The sequence below is a fragment of the Rana temporaria genome, chromosome 3 (assembly GCF_905171775.1).
Source record: "Rana temporaria chromosome 3, aRanTem1.1, whole genome shotgun sequence".
Taxonomy (NCBI): Eukaryota; Metazoa; Chordata; class Amphibia; order Anura; family Ranidae; genus Rana; species Rana temporaria.
This window is the reverse complement of record NC_053491.1, coordinates 195,473,870-195,495,273: the sequence shown is the minus strand read 5'-3', so window position 1 is coordinate 195,495,273 and position 21,404 is coordinate 195,473,870. Positions and strand designations below refer to the sequence as shown.

The 21,404-nt window shown below is 42.3% G+C and overlaps 1 protein-coding gene across 14 annotated transcripts in view; it reads right to left on the bottom strand.

The window, feature by feature from the left end:
- Positions 1 to 21,404, bottom strand: part of GRIP1 (glutamate receptor interacting protein 1) — a 713,137-nt gene that overhangs the window by 372,175 nt on the left and 319,558 nt on the right. The window lies entirely within an intron of this gene.

Here is a 21,404-nt window from a genome sequence, read left to right as displayed (position 1 = left end):
GGGCTCTTACTGTGGTTGGAGATATCGCTGCGCCAAGATACCATGTCCAAGTGCTTAGGCACAAAGAACCAGGGATGGAGGTGGATTCAATTTCTAAAATAATAGGTTCACACCTCCATGTGTGGGATTGAGTATCTTAGCGATTCCCACACCGCAACAACCCGCAGTGAAAACGCGTTGCTCTGAAAATGCATGGGGCTGCCATTCATTCTGACTAGAACACCCACACATGTAAACTTGCAGTGCAGGAACAGCAGGGAAATCTTTGCACCTTTTTCTGTTGGAAAAGCAGGACTAAAACTTTGCATCTTTTTCTCAAACTTGGGAAAGCAGTTAGTTGGCTCCTTGTGCTATATTGACAGCATTATGCAAAAAAAAAAAAAGGAGGGAGACAAGAATGTTGCATGAGAGTAAGCAATGTTTGGTCACAGACTGTAAGGTAATCCCCCCCCCTCCAGTACACAAACTCAATTCCAAAAAAGGACACTTGCCCTTGGTCATAGGTAGTTTGTATCATTCTGCCGGAGCCTGTTGCCATAACTAGAGAATTAGCGGGTCGGCAAGCCCAGGGCGAGATCCACCAGTCACCTGCCTGTGATCGACTAGAAGATTGCGATTGACGGGTTGCCGACCCCAGCTCTAAACCAAGAATTGTGGGTCCTATGTTAAACAAGTAAAGCAGCCACATGGAATTATATATTGCTTGCATCTCTATGGACTTCTTAGTTGAAAGACTTGTCCAATTGAACATCATTACATGTATAAATCTACTTTGCCTGTATGCACCTCGATTTACAATTTCAAGCTTAGGTTTGTGTGCAATGGCTTTCACTCTTCTCTTACAATGTACATAATATATATATATAAAAAAATATAAATAAATATATATATATATATATATATACACATACACACACATACACACACACAGTACAGTCCAAAAGTTTGGACACACTTTCTCATTCAAAGAGTTTTCTTTATTTTCATGACTATGAAAATTGTAGATTCACACTAAAGGCATCAAAACTATGAATTAACACATGTGGAATTATACATAACAGAAAAGTGTGAAACAACTGAAAATATATTTCATATTCCAGGTTCGTCTTTGCTTTGATTACTGCTTGGCACACTCTTGGCATTCTCTTGATGAGCTTCAAGAGGTAGTCACCTGGCGCAGAACCCCATCACTCTCCTTCTTGGTCAAATAGCCCTTACACAGCCTGGAAATGTGTTTGGGGTCATTGTCCTGTTGAAAAATAAATAATGGTCCAACTAAACGCAAACCGGATGGAATAGCATGCCGCTGCAAGATGCTGTGGTAGCCATGCTGGTTCAGTATGCCTTAAATTTTGAATAAATCACCAACAGTGTCACCAGCAAAGCACCCCCACACCATCACACCTCCTCCTCCATGCTTCACGGTGGGAACCAGGCATGTAGAGTCCATCCGTTCACCTTTTCTGCGTCGCACAAAGACACGGGGGTTGGAACCAAAGATCTCACGTTTGGACTCATCAGAGCAAAGCACAGATTTCCACTGGTCTAATGTCCATTCCTTGTGTTCTTTAGCCCAAACAAGTCTCTTCTGCTTGTTGCCTTTCTTTAGCAGTGGTTTCCTAGCAGATATTCTACCATGAAGGCCTGATTCACACAGTCTCCTCTTAACAGTTCTAGAGATGTGTCTGCTGCAAAAGGTGGCTACTTTGAAGAACCTAGAATATGAAATATATTTTCAGTTGTTTCACACTTTTCTGTTATGTATAATTCCACATGTGTTCATTCATAGTTTTGATGCCTTCAGTGTGAATCTACAATTTTCATAGTCATGAAAATAAAGAAAACTCTTTGAATGAGAAGGTGTGTCCAAACTTTTGGTCTGTACTGTATGTGTGTATATATATATATATATATATATATATATATATATATATATATATATATATATATATATATATAGGGGCTGTGCAAATTAACTTTTAATTCATCGATTAATCTTACATTTTTTTGATCGATCAAAATCTTTTTGATCGATTAAAAATCTTTTGATTGGTACTCACCTCTCCGCCGGCTTCTGGGCCTTCAGGGAGTTCCGTCGGAGATCCCGTAACGTCACGGACACCGGCAAGGCTTGCCGTGTCCATCTGAAGGGCTCCTTTGCTGTGCCTTCATATCTGCATGCCGGCGGGACCTTACTATCTGCCACACGCAAGGGCTGTTACACTTCCCTCTATCACTTCCCCCTATCAACCTGGGATTCTACAACCATCCACTGGGAGTTGTGATAGGTCCCTTCATGGGACATCTACATGCCGACGGACTGATGTTAACCTCTCCTCATCTGGATTCAGCAGTGGTATCGTTGTACACATTTTTATACCAGTATCATACTTAGCTACATGTTTTTATGACTGCTTTTGTTACCGTTTGGTATTCCTCGCACCATTTTTACAGTTTATGTAGCTACATCGATTTTATCTCAAGTGCAATATTTATTTGGTTACCTACTTGAAGACTATAAAAGTTTTAATGCTATTCCCATTGAGCGCTGCCTTTGTGTGTTTTTTGTATTCTGCTATCCATTTTTCCAGTAGTTAGTAGCTGCACTGGGAATCAGCCTGCAAGGAGATCAGCTAAAAATAGTTGGATCTGTATGTGCGTTATAATTAATCGAAATTAGTCGATCGATTAAAAAAAAAACTATTAATCGAACACAAAAATTTTGATCAGTAACAGCCCTAATATATATATATATATATATATTCACACATTTGTAATGTTTTTTTTAAACCCACCATCAGTATTTTGCTGGCGCAAAGACCTAAAAATAAGCGGTCTAATTGTGATCTGGAATTTACATTAAAATACTTTTTTTTTTTTTTTTTTTTTTTTATTAAATAGAATGTAACCGATCCAGAAGTGCTTTTTATAGCAAGTTCAAGTACTATCAGTATAGATAACTTCCAGGTAGGATTTCTAAAGCAAGCACTTCAGTGAACAGCAAGTTTCAGATTTCAAAGTCCAACTTTCTTTTAGACCAAGCAGGTATTGATATAAACTTCTCCTCACTGAGCTTTCAATGTCAGTTTTATCTTTATACCAGTAGCCACAGGTATAAGTAATTACGCAGATCTCTAAATACTTAATAAATTAATACATTTTGGTCCCCGCTCTCGCTACCATTTCCCAATGACCACTAGAACTCTTGATTTGTCATTTAATTAACCTTTACAATAATTAAACACTGAATGTTACCCATCAGCCAATACCAGTTGTCATAGTAACAACCTTGGTTTTACTCAGCTTGTAGGGAAAAAAAAAAGTTCTAAAGAAGAAGTTCAAAAAGAACATATACTTTTCCTCAACTACTAAAAAGAAATTACAAGCAGCATTGGACATTATAACCTTCTTCAGTAAGAAATTTGAAAATTAATTGGTGACAACGCACCCATAGTCATCGTTAATATTACATAGATAATCCGTACCTGGATAATTGCTTCTTCTTCAAAAAACACTAATAGAGAATAACCCAAGAAAAATAATTCATACAAATAATTAAAAGAAGATGTATTATTTATATGTGCACAAGTGAAAGATAGATGGAGCTGTTTAAGTAAAACGCCCAATAAAAAAAAAAGAAAAAAAAAAAGAAAGTAAGGCGATACGCTTTATAAACTGTGTGTACAACCGATTATAAAATGTCCCTCACACATGTGCCCAATAACATTGTCCATATAACTTCAATATCCTTTATGCAAGACACCAATATAATACCGAGACCTCTTCACCCTTTGCATGCTCAATGCTGACCAAATGGGTATAACCTCTTTATTCAAAAAGATCTATATGTGAGATTAAATTATAAGCAATGTAATTTAAATAATTACTATAATATTTCCAGAGCTGCCCGTTGTAAGGCAAAAATAGTCTTTAGATGATAAAACAAATATTTATAACCGCGCTCCACAAATATTTAAACAGACTTCAAACAAAATAAATATTACATCAATAATGTGCATATATGAATATAGTGTCCGAAAACTGTCACCAGGTGTCTCCAACCAAATGGGAACTAGTTATGAACAGCAGCAGTGTCTTATTATAGATTCCCACACCAATGTTCAGGGTCTTCTTTCACCAACATAAGCACACAGCGCACTCACCGGTCGTGTATGACCGTTACATGTAGTCACAAGTAACTTTTAGATATATAGGGATGCCATTCTTGATGGTCCTCTCACCTGATCTAAGGAGCTTGACCCGCAGTCACATAATAACCTAACATTACACTTAGTGTGGACAATCAATTTCAGCTTATTAAAAAGCAGGGACACCGGTTTGAGTTCCTTCTGTGTTCCACAAAGGCCAAGTGATGTGGCACGCAGATCCCACCGAACACGTTTCATCAGTAGCGCTATAATAGCATAGAGACAATGAATTCTCTGAGTGAATAATAAATAGTCACTGTACCAAAACAGTGATGAAGTGACAAAAACAAATGTGGGGTGAATGAAAAAACTAGTGTTACAAACAAACACAAACAAAAAATAACAATGTAAAGTCCATCAAAAACTTGTGAATGAATGGATAGTACAATGACCACGTAGATCCTCAAAGGCAAACAATCATTTCTTAAACTCAATGAAGATATGAATGCACTTACCAGAAGACGTAGATCTGCCTGTCAGCGACAGCAGATCAATAAGGCATAAAAGTCTTGGGGCACAATCTGCTCGGCTTCCTCAGACTGGATCAACAAGTGAGATGAATCTTCAGTGGAGGGCCGTGGATGCACAATATCCTGGAATGGCGTCTCCAATGACCCAAGCTGTCTAGCCCCAAATTAAGGGGGGGGGGGGGGTGGTGGTGATGAAACCCCTTGGGGAATGGGACAAGGTAGAAATGGACGACTCCAAACAGCATGTGGGGGAGAAAAGGAAAACACAGCCCCAATGGTGCAGGTCAAAAATATAAAAGTTTTATTGTAAAAAAAACACAGGTAAACATTAAAAGTGATCACAAATAAAAGGGGCAATATGATTAATGGTAGAAACCAATCCCTACGCGTTTCGTCCTAGAGGGACTTCAACTGGGGCATCAACCTGTTCCCCCATATTGCACACATATAAATATAAAAACACTCCTATCTTGACCAAGGAGCAGCCAATCGGGCCAATCTCCTAATCAAGGTACAGGATTAGAGGAGAGCCAACAGGTGACCTGCTAGGCTCGCAGCCTCCAAGAATGGACCAATAATATAGCACAACTGAGAACCACTCCCATGATCCCGGGGGTGATCAAAATTTAACCAATATGTCATCATAGAAAAACCGCCAAAGCATGGTAGGAGGAGAGAACATGCGGTACTGGATGACACTCCCTGGGCTTTTTTCCTTAGTTGTGTTTTAGGATCCGCCTTAGGGGCGGTACTAGATGAGTGTCAGGCCAGGTGACATAGTACTGGTCATACTTGCCTGGGGCTGGAGGAGGGGCGGAGATGTGAGTGGTTATCACCGGGTGTTCTCTCCTCCTACCATTCTTTGGCGGTTTTTCTATGATGACCCATTGGTTCAATTTTGATTACCCCCGGGATCATGGGAGTGGTTCTCAGTTGTGCCATATTATTGGTCCATTCTTGGAGGCTGCGAGCCTAGCAGGTCACATGCTGGCTCTCCTCCAATCATGTACCTTGAGATTAGGAGATTGGCCTGATTGGTTCCTTCTTGGTCAAGATAGGAGTGTTTATATATTTATTTGTGTGCAATATGGGGGAACAGGTTGATGCCCCAGTTGAAGTCCCTCTAGGACAAAACGCGTAGAGCTTGGTTTCTACCATTTCTCATATTGCCCCTTTTATTATTTGTGATCACTTTTAATGTTTACCTGTCGTTTTATTACAATATATTATATTGTAATTATATTATATTATATATTTTTTACCTGCACCATTGGGGCTGTGTTTTCCTTTTCTCCCCCACATGCTGTTTGGAGTCGTCCATTTCTACCTTGTCCCATTCCCCAAGGGGTTTCATCACCATACCCCCCCCCATTTGATTGGGGCTAGACAGCTTGGGTCATTCGGGACACCATTCTAGGATATCGTGCATCCATGGCCCTCCACTGAAGATTCATCACACTTGTTGATCCAGTCTGAGGAAGCCGAGCAGATTGTGCCCTGAGAGTTTTATGCCTTATTGATCTGCTGTCGCTGACAGGCAGATTCACGTCTTCTGGTAAGCGCATTCATATCTTTAATGAGTTTAAGAAATTATTGTTTGCCTTTGAGGATCTACGTGGTCATTTTACCATCCATTCACTCAAGTTTTTGATGGACTTTACATTGTTATTTTTTGGTTGTGTTTGTTTGTAATACTAGTTTATTCATTCACCCCACATTTGTTTTTGTCACTTCATCACCGTTTTGGTACAGTGACTATTTATTATTCACTCAGAGAAATCATTGTCTCTATGCTATTATAGCGCTATATTTGTCACATTGTAGTGTAGCAGCTTTAGTTTTAATTTTATTTAGATTAGCGCAATATTTTTCCTTTTTTTTACGTTTCATCGGTAACAGTTGATGTCATCAGGGGTACAGGAGTTTAACAGTTAAAACAGGAAGTAAGAAGACGACATAACACGGCTCAACAAATTCCTCTGAAAAGTGTTCCACTGTGAATTGCTGTTTAGAGGTAAAGGGTTAGTGTAAACTAGCCCTAAAACAAATGCGCAAAATACACATACACTTGATTTGTTCCAGGAAAACAAGTGAAATCAATCAGAAAGCTGTGAATTTACTTTGTTTTGTAAACTATGTAGCATTGCTGCAGAGTGTACTTCCTTTAACATACAGCACCCAGGAAGTACCCGACATCAATATTGGGAGCAATTGTTCTAAAGACTGTTAGGTAATGGCCTATTTCTGCAAATGGCAAAGTGGGTTTGAACTTGATTGGACTGAACATGTCCATGGCCAAGCTCTTTTGCCCATACTTCTCCTGTGGGTCGGGATTGGCCCAGATGCCTGACGGCAGCATGCTGAGAGGCTGAGCCAGCTGCTCCCTCCCCTTTCACAGCTAGTGAATGCTGATGAGGCAAAGCACAGTGGTGACAGAGTGGACCCAAAAACTGAGCAATCAGCAGTCTTAGATTGTTTAGTTCTCAAATGAGGTACAGCAGCAACATCGGATCAATGCTGCAGGCATTTAGGCGAGCATGATTTTTTTTTTTTTTTTAATTCCCGCACTTTTCTTTTCATTTTAACTGGAGTTTACCTGAAGCAGTGTTTCAGATAACCACAATAGAAACCACCATTCCATATTTTTCAGTTCAGAGGTCTTTAAATGTCATAAATCTATCTGAGCCTTTAACCGATTTAAATACATTGCATGTCTACTTGACGAATAAATAATTTCCTCATTTTAGGTTTCAGGTAGTGGACTTCCTCATCTTTCTCAGCGAGCTGTTCATTTATCACTGAATTCAAGATAAAGACAATTATACCTAGCATTGTAGGCTTCTTTATACTCATCCTTTACATTCTCCTTCTGGAAGACACCCTAAGAAGTTTGCATAACTATGTCCCCAGAGTAATCATTTAGTTATATGAAAGTTACACGAATCACAAAAAAAATAATAATTCAACCTTAATTTACAATTCACGTTTGTCCTTGTGCCTCATGCTTTCCCTAGCCACTTAAGCTCCGGACCAATACGCTGTCTAAAGACCAGAGGTGTTTTTACAATTTGGCAATGCGCTGCTTTAACTGGTAATTGCGCGGTCATGCAATGTTGTACCGAAACGAAACTTGCGTCCTTTTCTTCCCACAAATAGAGCTTTATTTTGATGGTATTTGATCGCCTCTGCGATTTTTATTTTTTGCGATATAAACGCAAAAAGACCGTAAATTTTGAAAAAAAATGATTTTTCTTATAACAAAAAGTAAAAAAAATCGAATAAACTAAATTTTAGTCAAACATTTAGGCCAAAATGTATTCAGCCACATGTCTTTAGTAAAAAAAATCGCAATAAGCGTATATTTATTGGTTTTCGCAAAAGTTATAGCGTCTACAAACTAGGGTACATTTTCTGGAATTTACACAGCTTTTATTTTATGACTGCCTATCTCATTTCTTGAGGTGCTAAAATGGCAAGGCAGTACAAAACCCCCCCAAATGACCCCATTTTGGAAAGTAGACACCCCAAGGAAACTGCTGAGAGGCATGTTGAGTCCATTGAATATTTAATTTTTTTGTCCCAAGTGATTGAATAATGACGAAAAAAAAAAAAAAAAAAAATGTTTACAAAAAGTTGTCACTAAATGATATATTTCTCACACATGCCATGGTTATATGTGGAATTGCACCCCAAAATACATTCTGCTGCTTCTCCTGAGTACGGGGATACCACATGTGTGGGACTTTTTGGGAGCCTAGCCGCATACGGGGCCCCAAAACCCAAGCACCGCCTTCAGCATTTCTAAGGGCACAAATTTTTGATTTCACTCCTCACTACCTATCAAGGTTTCGAAGGCCATAAAATGCCAAAATAGCAAAAAAAAAAACCAAATGACCCCATTTTGGAAAGTAGACACCCTAAGCTATTTGCTGAGAGGCATGTCGAGTCCATGGAATATTTTATATTTTGACACAAGTTGCGGGAATATGACAAACTGATTTTTTTTTGCACAAAGTTGTCACTAAATGATATATTGCTCACACATGCCATAGTTATATGTGGAATTGCACCCCAAAAGACATTCTGCTGCTTCTCCCGAGTACGGGGATACCACATATGTGGGACTTTTTGTGAGCCTAGCCACGTACGGGGCCCCGAAAACAAAGCACCGCCTTCAAGATTTCTAAGGGCATACATTTTTGATTTCACTCCTCACTACCTATCGCTACCTATCACAGTTTTGAAGGCCATAAAATGCCAAGATGTCACACAACCCCCCCAAATGACCCCATTTTGGAAAGAAGACACCCCAAGCTATTTGCTGAGAGGCATGTTGAGTCCATGGAATATTTAATTTTATGGCCCCAAGTGATTGAATAATGACCAAAAAAAAAAAAAAAAAAAATTTTTTACAAAACGTTGTCACTAAATGATATATTTCTCACATATGCCATGGGCATATGTGGAATTGCACCCCAAAATACATTCTGCTGCTTCTCCTGAGTACGGGGATACCACATGTGTGGGACTTTTTGGGAGCCTAGCCGCGTACGGGACCCCGAAAACCAATCACCGCCTTCAGGATTTCTAAGGGCATAAATTTTTGATTTCACTCCTCACTACCTATCACAGTTTCGAAGGCAATAAAATGCCAAAACAGCACAAAACCCCCCCAAATGACCCCATTTTGGAAAGTAGACACCCCAAGCTATTTGCTGAGAGGCATGTTGAGTCCATGGAATATTTAATTTTTTTGCCCCAAGTCACTGAATAATGACCAAAAAAAAAAAAATACAAAACGTTGTCACTAAATGATATATTTCTCACACATGCCACGGTTATATGTGGAATTGCACCCCAAAATACATTCTGCTGCTTCTCCTGAGTACGGGGATACCACATGTGTGGGACTTTTTGGGAGCCTAGCCGCGTACGGGACCCCGAAAACCAATCACCGCCTTCAGGATTTCTAAGGGCATAAATTTTTGATTTCACTCCTCACTACCTATCACAGTTTCGAAGGCAATAAAATGCCAAAACAGCACAAAACCCCCCCAAATGACCCCATTTTGGAAAGTAGACACCCCAAGCTATTTGCTGAGAGGCATGTTGAGTCCATGGAATATTTAATTTTTTTGCCCCAAGTCACTGAATAATGACCAAAAAAAAAAAAATACAAAACGTTGTCACTAAATGATATATTTCTCACACATGCCACGGTTATATGTGGAATTGCACCCCAAAATACATTCTGCTGCTTCTCCTGAGTACGGGGATACCACATGTGTGGGACTTTTTGGGAGCCTAGCCGCGTACGGGGCCACGAAAACCAAGCACTGCCTTCAAGATTTGTGTGAGTGAAATCAAAAATTTATGTCCTTAGAAATCTTGAAGGCGGTGCTTGGTTTTCGGGGTCTCATACGCGGCTAGGCTCCCAAAAAGTCCCACACATGTGGTATCCCCGTACTCAGGAGAAGTAGCAGAATGTATTTTGGGGTGCAATTCCACATATAACCATGGCATGTGTGAGAAATATATCATTTAGTGACAATGTTTTGTACATTTTTTTATTTTAATTTTTTTTGGTCATGATTCAATCACTTGGGGCAAAAAAATTAAATATTCCATGGACTCAACATGCCTCTCAGCAAATAGCTTGGGGTGTCTACTTTCCAAAATGGGGTCATTTGGGGTTTTTTTGTGCTATTTTGGCATTTTATGGCCTTCGAAACTGTGATAGGTAGTGAGGAGTGAAATCAAAAATTTGCGCCCTTAGAAATGCTGAAGGCGGTGCTTGGTTTTCGGGGTCCCGTACGCGGCTAGGCTCCCAAAAAGTCCCAAACATGTGGTATCCCCGTACTCAGGAGAAGCAGCAGAATGTATTTTAGGGTGCAACTCCACATATAACCATGGCATGTGTGAGCAATATATCATTTAGTGACACATTTTTCTTTTTTTTTTTTTTTTTTCATTATTCAATCACTTTGGACAAAAAAAAAAAAAATCAATGGACTCAACATGCCTCTCAGCAGTTTCCTTGGGGTGTCTTCTTTCCAAAATGGGGTCATTTGGGTTTTTTTTGTGCTGTTTTGGCATTTTATTGCCTTCGAAACTGTGATAGGTAGTGAGGAGTGAAATCAAAAATTTATGCCCTTAGAAATCCTGAAGGCGGTGATTGGTTTTCGGGGTCCCGTACGCGGCTAGGCTCCCAAAAAGTCTCACACGTGGTATCCCCGTACTCAGGAGAAGCAGCAGAATGCATTTTGGGGTGTAATTCCACATATGCCCATGGCATGTTTGAGCAATATATCATTTAGTGACAACTTTGCGCAAAAAAAAATATATATATATATATATATTTATATTTCCCGCAACTTGGGTCAAAATCTAAAATATTCCATGGACTTAAGATGCCTCTCAGCAAATAGCTTGGGGTGTCTACTTTCCAAAATGGGGTCATTTGGGGGGGGTTTCAATTGTCCTGGCATTTTATGCACAACAATTAGAAGCTTATGTCACACATCACCCACTCTTCTAACCACTTGAAGAAAAAGCCCTTTCTGACACTGTTTGTTTACATAAAAACATATTTTTTTTGCAAGAAAGTAAAGTTGAACCCCCAAACATTATATATTTTTTTAAAGCAAAGGCCCTACAGATTAAAATGGTAGGTGTTGCAAAAAAAATTTCCACACAGTATTTGCGCAGCGTTTTTTCAAACGCATTTTTTGGGGAAAAAATACACTTTTTTTTATTTTAAAGCACTAAAACACACTATATTGCCCAAATTATTGATGAAATAAAAATTATGATCTTAGGCCGAGTACATGGATACCAAACACGACATACTTTAAAATTGCGCACAAACGCGCAGTGGCGACAAACTACATACATTTTTAAAAGCCTTTAAAAGCCTTTACAGGTTACCACATTAGATTTACAGAGTAGGTCTACTGCTAAAATGACTGCCCTCGATCTGCCCTTCGCAGTGATACCTCACATGCATGGTGCAATTGCTGTTTACATATGACTCCAGACCGACGCTTGCGTTCGTCTTTGCGCAAGAGCAGGGGGGGACAGGGATGCTTTTTTTTATTTTTTTATTTTTTTATATATTTATTTCGCTTTTTTTATTTTATTTGTTAACTGTTCCTTCCATTTATTTATTTTTTTACCATTTTTATTGTTATCTCAGGGAATGTAAATATCCCTTATGATAGCAATAGTTAGTGACAGGTACTCTTTTTTTTTTTTAAATGGGGTCTATTAGACCCTAGATCTTTCCTCTGCCCTCAAAGCATCTGACCACACCAAGATCGGTGTGATAAAATGCTTTCCCATATTCTCAATGGCGCCGTTTATATCTGGGGGGGGGGACATTCCCTCCCACTGAATGTAAAAGCAGTCTAGAGGCTAATTAGCCGCTAGGACTGCTTTTACATGAAAGCCGACCGCTGGCTGAAAAGAATGATACCAAGATGATGCCTAAACCCGCAGGCATCATTCTGGTATAACCATTCAAAGTCCTGCAACATACCAGTACGTTGATGGTTCTTGTTGGACATGTATTGTAATCTTTTTTTTTTTCATGCAGTCTGTTGGCTGAACAAAAAAAAGATTGATCGGTGGGTATGCCCACCATTAGAATACCTCCCTTCATCCACCCACTTCTAATGATGGGCATACATGCACCATTTATATATGCCGAAGCATGGGGGCATCCTCCCGCAAAAAAGTTATGCCGCGTACGGTCGGACTTTTCTATGCCGCGTACACACGGTCGGACTTTTCTATGCCGTGTACACATGGTCAGACTTTTCCACAGGAAAGCCTCCGTAGGAATGTCAACCGTATGTACGCGGCATTAGGAGCAAAATCGCTCCTCCGCCCCTAATGCCCCCATGCTCCGGCATATATGCTCTTTTTTGAACTGTAGTGGTGAAATCACCTCCTACAGCATTGGAGTCGCGGCTTTATATATCGTGGGAGCAAACGCTGTTGCTGTCACGCTAAATAAATCCGCACTGCAACTGAATGGCGTACCTGCTAAGCAAATGATGGTTAACATTAAAACAAAGTAACATTCCAGTATAACAGTAAGATCATACCATACCTGCAAAGCAAATACCTATAAAAAAACATAGTAAAAAATAAAACATTTTTTAACGCAACCTGTGCCTAAAATATATATATATGCCAAAGCATGGGGGCATCCTCCCGCAAAAAAGTTATGCCGCGTACGGTCGGACTTTTCTATGCCGCGTACACACGGTCGGACTTTTCTATGCCGTGTACACATGGTCAGACTTTTCCACGGGAAAGCCTCCGTAGGAATGTCAACCGTATGTACGCGGCATTAGGAGCAAAATCGCTCCTCCGCCCCTGCTGCCCGCATGCTTCGGCATATATGCTCTTTTTTTTAACTGTGGTGGTGAAATCACCTCCTACAGCACTGGAGTCGCGGCTTTATATATCGTGGGAGCAAACGCTGTTGCTGTCAAGATAAATAAGTCCGCGCAACAGCTGAATGGCGTACCTGAAAACAGTAAAATAAATTACATACCTGAAAAGCAAGCATGAAAAAACATAACAACAATAAAACTTTGCAGAATAGAATACAGTAAAAAAGAGCAGAACAATAGAGAGAGAATAGAGAGGGAGAGAACAATAAAACGACAACTATTTTTGGTTTTTTTATTTTATATTTTTTTGTGTGTTTTTATTTTTTACTTTTTTTTTTTTTTTTTTTTAACACTTTTTTTTGTAACTGTGAACTGTAACTTCAACTTTTCGGTTCCAGGTTTGGGTCTCTCAAAATGCGATGGCATCTTGGGAGACCCTGTGTGAGTGTGCCTAGCCTGTGAAATGTTTCACCCTACACTAATAATTAACGTGTGTGTGGAAGCGTTCAAAACATTCACCAATACAAAGACCAGGATTGCCAGGACATTTGGGACAAAAATAACGGGTGTCACGCCTAAATCCGCGCTTGGTACAGACACGACATTTTCTTTGGGGGGCTCGTTGGGTAGGGGTACTCGGGAGGACATAAGAAAAATGCCTCTCATGCAGTCGGCTTACTGCATTTGGTAGGAGATGGTGAGGTACAATACCGCCTGGATACAGGAGTTCTGTGATGATATCCCTCTGGAATTGAAGGAAGGATTCATTCCGTCCTGAAGCTCTGTATACGACATGAGCATTCAGTAGAGCCAATTGAAATAAATGTAGAGACACTTTTTTGTACCAGCGTCTCGTCTTACGGGCAATATGATATGGCGCCATCAACTGGTCGTTGAGGTCCACCCCTCCCATATTAAGGTTATATTCGTGGACACAGAGGGGTTTCTCCACAACACCAGTCGCCGTACGAATTTGGACTGTCGTGTCTGCGTGAAGGGTGGTAAGAACGAAAACATTCCTATTGTCCCGCCACTTCACAGCGAGCAAATTTTTACATCTGCAGCAGGCTCTCGCCCCCGGCCTAACACGGGCATCTACAAGCCGCTGGGGGAAGCCCCGGCGATTAGGTCGCACGGTGCCACATGCTCCAATCTGTTGATCAAATAAGTGGCTAAAAAGTGGCACGCTGCTGTAAAAATTGTCCACATACAAATGGTACCCCTTTCCGAATAAGGGTGACACCAAGTCCCAAACAATCTTGCCAGCGCTCCCCATGTAATCTGGGCATCCTTCCGGCTCTACCTGACTATCTTTTCCCTCGTAAACCCTAAAGCTCCATGTGTAGCCTGTGGCCCTGTCACAGAGCTTATAGAGCTTGACCCCGTATCTGGCACGCTTGCTGGGAAGGAACTGTTTGAAAGACAAGCGGCCAGCAAATTTAATCAGGGACTCATCAACGCATACAACCTGCTGGGGATTAAACAAGGCTGCAAAACGTTCGTTGAAATGGTTTACGAGGGGCCGAATTTTGTAGAGCCGGTCAAATTCAGGGTCTCCACGTGGACGACAAAGTGCATTGTCACTGAAATGCAGGAACCGCAGGATCGCCTCGTATCGTCTCCTGGCCATGTGAGCAGAGAAAATGTACATATGGTCAATGGGATGTGTGGACCAATACATCCGCAATGACGGAAATTTGTGTATGCCCATGTTGAGGGTAAGGCCCAGAAAGGTCTTAAATTCGGAAACCTCGAGAGGTTTCCATTCTTTGGCAAGGCGAGACTGGGGGTTAGCGGCGATGTAAGTACCAGCATATAAATTAGTCTGGTCCACAATAGATCTATAGAGATCTTCCGTGAAATACAGCGAATAAAAATCAAGTGACATAAAGTTCGCTGTATCCACCTGAATACCGGGTTGGCCAGTGAATGGGGGAAGTACAGGTGCTGTAGAAGTGGTGGGGACCCAATCAGGATAGGCAAATTCTACAGGAAGGGCACTATGGGCACGACGGGCCTGTCTCTGTCTTTTTCTTGGTGGCAGCGGGACACTACTTGTGCTTGCCACATCGCCAGCTTCAACTGCACTTATGGGACTCGCCACGTCACCAAGTGTTACTGCAGTGCTGGATAAACGACCAGGGTGTACTAGGCCGCTGGTGCTTGCCAATTCACCAGAAGGAATAGCGGCGCTAGTACTGGATCTCTGCTCCATACGAGGGTCCTGCGGTTCTTGCTGCTCAACAACATCAGAATGGGATCGGGTACGCCTGGCCTTAGCAGGGACCTCAACTTCGTCGTGCGAGCTATCTGACATGGAGCCGCTGTCGTAAATGGGTTCATATTCTGAGCCAGAATCTGTCAGATGCGTGACCTCCTCCTCTTCACTATCTGACATGCACATGAACTCCAAGGCCTGCTTATCATTGTACCTTCGGTTTGCCATTTTGGACTCTAAATTCAGTGGTACAATGGTAAGGATTCACAGGTAAAAAAAGCACCTGACTATAGAAAAGCAAATGTAGAAAACGCTTCAAAAAAAACTGTAAGCGATCGCAGGGATCAGGCCTGTCTCTGCGAACGCTGCAGTTATGTGTCTTGTGTTTTGTAAGTGACAGTGATCGATCGATACTGCACTTGGGTGGGTTGGGCTGGGCAGAGGGGGAAAACGCAGGTGCTAGCGGGTATCTGGGCTGATTCCGCTAACAATGCGTTTTTGGGTACCCTAAACTGCTGGGTACGCTAGTATAGATCTGATCAGATCAGGTATCGATCCGTTCAGATCCTATACCACTAAGGGGGGTGTATGCTTAGCGAGTGGGTGTAAGCGGTACTGGCTCTAACCTAACGCTGCCTGGGGTGACGCAGACCCTGACTGGCGCTAAAATTAAATTTATATCACCCGCCGGGTGATCAGGGGGTTAAACCTATTGGGTTATATACGGCGGGTGCTCTGATGCTATAAACAGCAAACTAACCAACCAGCGTCAACCGTAACACTTATACGGTGATCACTGGTGAAAGGGTTAACTAGGGGGCAATCAGGGGGTTAAAACCTTTATTCGGTAATATATGGGGGTACCTAACGCTTTCTAAAAACCTGGTGGCGAACCTAAAATAACTAAATAACTAACTGGCTAACCACGTCACCAGTGACACTTATACAGTGATCAGTGGTGAAAGGGTTAACTCTAGGGGCAATCAGGGGTTAAAACCTTTATTTATGGGGGTACCTAATGCTATATAAACCTGGCGGCGAACCTCAAAAAAAACTAACTGCCTAGCGGCAACAGTGACACTAATACAGCGATCAGAAACCGATCGCTTAGTGACACTGGCAATAGGGGTGAAAGGGTTAACTCTAGGGGCAATCAGGGGTTAAAACCTTTATTTATGGGGGTACCTAACGCTATATAAACCTGGCGGCGAACCTCAAAAAAAACTAACTGCCTAGCGGCAACAGTGACACTAATACAGCGATCAGAAACCGATCGCTTAGTGACACTGGCAATAGGGGTGAAAGGGTTAACTCTAGGGGCAATCAGGGGTTAAAACCTTTATTTATGGGGGTACCTAACGCTATATAAACCTGGCGGCGAACCTCAAAAAAAACTAACTGCCTAGCGGCAACAGTGACACTAATGCAGCGATCAGAAACCGATCGCTTAGTGACACTGGCAATAGGGGTGAAAGGGTTAACTTTAGGGGCAATCAGGGGTTAAACCTTTATTGGGGGGGGGGTAGGGGGCTACCCTGGACCTAAAGGGGCCTAAACCTAACTGCCCTGACACTTTTTTCTGTCACACTGACACTAAAAGCAGTGATCAGAAAATAAATGATCACTGCAATCAGTGACACTGTGACAGGGGGTGATCTGGGGGTGCTGGGGGGGTGATCGGGGGGGGTTATGTGCCTATGTGTGCTGTGTCAGTGTGCTGTTGGTGCAACTCACAGTACTGACGTCTTCTCTCCTCTGGAATCAAACGAAAAGACCGCCAGAGGGGAGAAAACGTCACTTCCTCCCTGCCTGTGTTTACAGTTACACAGGCAGGGAGGGCTCTGCTGCAATCCGATTCGCCGAGGGAGATCGAGAGGGGACGGCTGGAAACCAATAGCCGCCCCCTCCTCCCGGACCTCCCGTACACCGTTCCCGGCCGCCGCATGTACCGGAGGGGGTCCCGATCGGACCCCCGAACCGAGGTAAGGCGGGGACGTACCTATACGCCCATGTGCCTGTACGTGCCATATTGTGGACGTATATGTACATGCGGTGGTCGGGAACTGGTTAAAGCAGATCTGATATCCTAAGCCCCAATTGTCGGGAGACAACAGCCTGTTCAAAAAACACTGGCCGACCTTTGGCTTCTCTCAGACGCGCATGTTGAAAAACCAGCATCCGACCAACTCCCGATCCAAAAAAATAAATGCATTTTTCTTTGTTTCCGTTATAAAATTTTGCAAGTTACAAAATTTTCTTCATAAATTTTGGCCAAAATTTATACCGTTACATATCTTCGGCGAAAATAACCCAAATGGGTGTATATTATTTAGTCTTTGTGAAAGTTATAGATTATAGATGTCAATCTCTGAAAATTGATCACACCTGAAGAAGTACTGATGACCAATCTTATTTATTGAAGCCCCAACATGCCAGGAAAGTACAAATACCCCCCAAATGACCCATTTTTGGAAAGTAGACATTCCAAGGTATTTAGTAAGAGGCATGGTGAGTTTTTTGAAGTTGTAATTTTTTCCCACAATTCTTTGCAAAATCAAGATTTTTTTTCCCCACAAAATTGTCATATTAGCAGGTTATTTATCACACACAGCATGTGCATACCACAAATTACACCCCAAAACACATTCTGCTATTCCTCCCGAGTAAGGCGATACCACATGTGTGAGACTTTTACACAGCATGGTCACATACAGAAACCCAACATGCAGGGAGCAACTTCATGTGTTTTAGGAGCATAAATTACATGACTACCTCTTAAACTTTTGAAGGCCCTGGAGCACCAGGACAATGGAAACGCTCCAAAAAGGACCCCATTTTGGAAAGAAAACACCCAACGTATAATCTATGAGGCATGAGTCTTTTAAACATATAATTTTTTTACAAAAAAAAAAAAAAAAAAAATGGAAAATGTGGAAAGAAAATTAAAACACATTTTTTTTTTAACACAAAGTTGTCCATTTATACAACATATAGCATGTACATACCAAAAATGACACCCAAAAATAGATTCTCCTACTCCTGAGTATGGCAATACCACATGTGGGAGATTTTTCCACAGCCTGGTCACATACAGAGGCAGAGTACGGCTGATCACGGCTGGGTATGGTTGAGCATGGCTGAGCATGACTGGGTACGGCTGCGTATGGCAGAGTATGGATGGATGGATGAGTATTGCCGAGTATGAATGGCTGAGCATGAATGGGTGGATATGGATGCCCGAGTGTGGATGGCGGGATGCCCGAGCGTGGATGGCGGGATGCCCGAGCGTGGATGGCAGTTGCAGGAGGGATGGATGGAAGAGTGCTGGATTTGTCACTGAGCAGCGCTATGGGCACTACACATCCAGCCCACAGCGCTGCTGCATTTGATCTCTCCCCTCTCTGCTCACAATGGAGAGGGGAGAGAGAAACCGACATGATGGCGATTTGTTTACATAAAATCGATTCGTCATTTGAGGGAGCGATCACATGTTAAAAAGCCACTATCAGCGGCCACTTACCGAGATCCGACAAAGATACTCCTGTGTGCTCGCCCCGGGGGGCACGCGGGAGAGCGATTCTGGAAGGACGCCAATGTACGCCCTCCCAGAATTATCGAGTCGCACTGTAGCCGTCATTCGGCTATAGTGTGGTCGGCAGTGGTTAAGGCCTTGTTCACAAAAATGGCGAGACGTGGCAAAACCAGACAGTTTAGCTGTGGTATTACTGCACCCAACCGTCTGCCTGATTATGAACATCCACCTGTTCACGGCTGTACACACACACCGTGGCCATGGCAAAAAGGAAACAGCATGTTCCCACCACCGAACGCGACTAGTGCAAGTCTAGAGGGCTGCCCTGCAACTGCATAAAATTGCAGCATTGTAGTGCAGCTCTTACAGTGTTAAAACAGATGGTGAGGAGGTAACATGTCGTGCAAGAAAGGCTTAATCCCTGATAGGTTCCTATTGAAGAAATGCTTTTCAATTCCTATCCTAGAAACAAGAAATCTTCCTAAAAAAGAGAGGGGAATTCCCAGCTCAGAAAGCGGTCACCGAAACATTTGTCTTTGGATTGTTACCATATGTAACCAGTACACAGGGAGTAAATTTTCCCAATAAAATCACAGACCGCAAAAAAAAACTTGACAGAGGGTCCAACTCTTCCACGCCAAGACTAAAGAATAAAGTTTTCCTTTACTCTTTAGGCAGAGTTGGGACAGGCAGACCTACATGGCTGATACTGGTGCTCTTCATGGAAGTATTTCCAGTGATGTCATAGGTCCTTTTTACCTCCTCCTTCCTCCGGTAGTGTGTGTGGATCCTAAAAACTGTGGCTCTCTACAGCATTGCTCCTGTGAGGTTCACAGTTAGTGGGTTGAATGACGTTGGGCCCCATTCGGCCCTGAAGATAAGCTGTGGTTGGGAGCCAGACCGGTAAGTCTGCAGGGAACAGGAGCTGTTTTTGTATTTTATGGCGCTATAATGCAATAACTACCTTTTTTGTGCATAGGTATAATTGTGTACTATGTACACAATTAGGAAAACAAGCAGTAACTGAGTCGAACGATTACACATACCACTACACTGAAATGCATTCTAAAATAACAAACATGTGTCTAAACCAGCTGCTGTATAGAAGTGATGCACTAGAAACATACAAGTTTTAGCAATAGGAGGTTCCAAGTCCTCAAGAGCTTTGACATTTATCAGATTGCATGTGACACTGGCAATGTTCTCTCTTTCTGAGATAGATACATAAGAGTGTGAGAAATCTCAGCTGCCTGTGACCAGTACAAAGCCCTGCTGCTGTTCGAGCACATCCCCTGCTGGCTGCGGAAAGAACTGACTCTTTCCTGTACACAGCTATGCCAGTAAATAGCATCCTCTTTTCCTGACAACTACTAATCATCTTTCATCTTTTTGCAAAGCTTGCCATCTAAATAAATCAATCTCATATATATTTTATTGTGAATTATACGTTTGACCTTAAACAAGCATTTAAAAGATCACAATATAGACAGGTTTTCTAAGAAATTGAAAAAACTGCAAACTTGCTATATGCATTCACATAATATACATCATTCATTTATTGGGCTTTCAGATGAATGTATTGCGTCATTTACCATGGTGACTTCGTTTTCAAGAGATACTGCACCTGGTTACTAGCAGAACTACCCTTCACTCATGATGAAGTGTCAGTGATCATAGACCTCCTGGTCTTAAATGGACATTGGTTGATAAAGCAGAACTCCAGGAATTAAAAAAAAATCCCCCATAAGTATTCCTTCCCCCCCACACACACTAAACAGTTATTACATTTGTGAAATTTCTTACCTTTTAGGAGAGATGTGCGATTGAATTTTCAGGAAGTCCGCTCTGGCAGGGAGGATCTCTTAGAACGGGGATTGCATCATATCCACTTCTCTCTCTCTAACTGTAATCAGACTACATTTCCCATGAATCCTTGGGATGAGAGTGAATGGGGGAGGTACACTAGGGCTTGTACATGTAAATATGAACTCGCCCACATCAACATAAATCACACCCCTCATTCTGCAGCCAGCAAGCCATACATAACACACTGTATGACAGCCTTATAAATGCAAACCAGTGCAAAGTGTCAGGGACCACCAGAGCCACTCGTCCGGGACCACCAGAGCATGAAGATGGCAGGCGGTGGGCGAAGTGGAGGGGTGGATTGCTGGCAGGGAGCAGAGTAGGAGAGAGGAGAGAGAGGACACCTCCTGTATGGCGGCACAGACAAGGGGGCTGCGAGTCCCCTCAGCCCACTACAGGAAATAGAACTTCATGCTCGCTTTTAGAGGACTACAACTGGGCGTGTCAAACCGCTGGCTGAGCGGTTTGACAGGGGGCGTCTGCCACCAGACGCACCAGGTCCGTGTACCAGGAACGGCGCGGCCAGTCTGGGGCGAACAGGATTGTTGGAATCCCTTCGGCTTCCACTCTGCACAGCAGGCGAGGTAGAAGCTTCAGAGGAGGGAAGGCGTGAATCAGGCGATAGTGACCCCAAGGCGCCACCAACGCGTCCAACACGTCCGCCCACGAGTCCTTCGACCTGGCCACGAACCATGGCACCTTCCGATT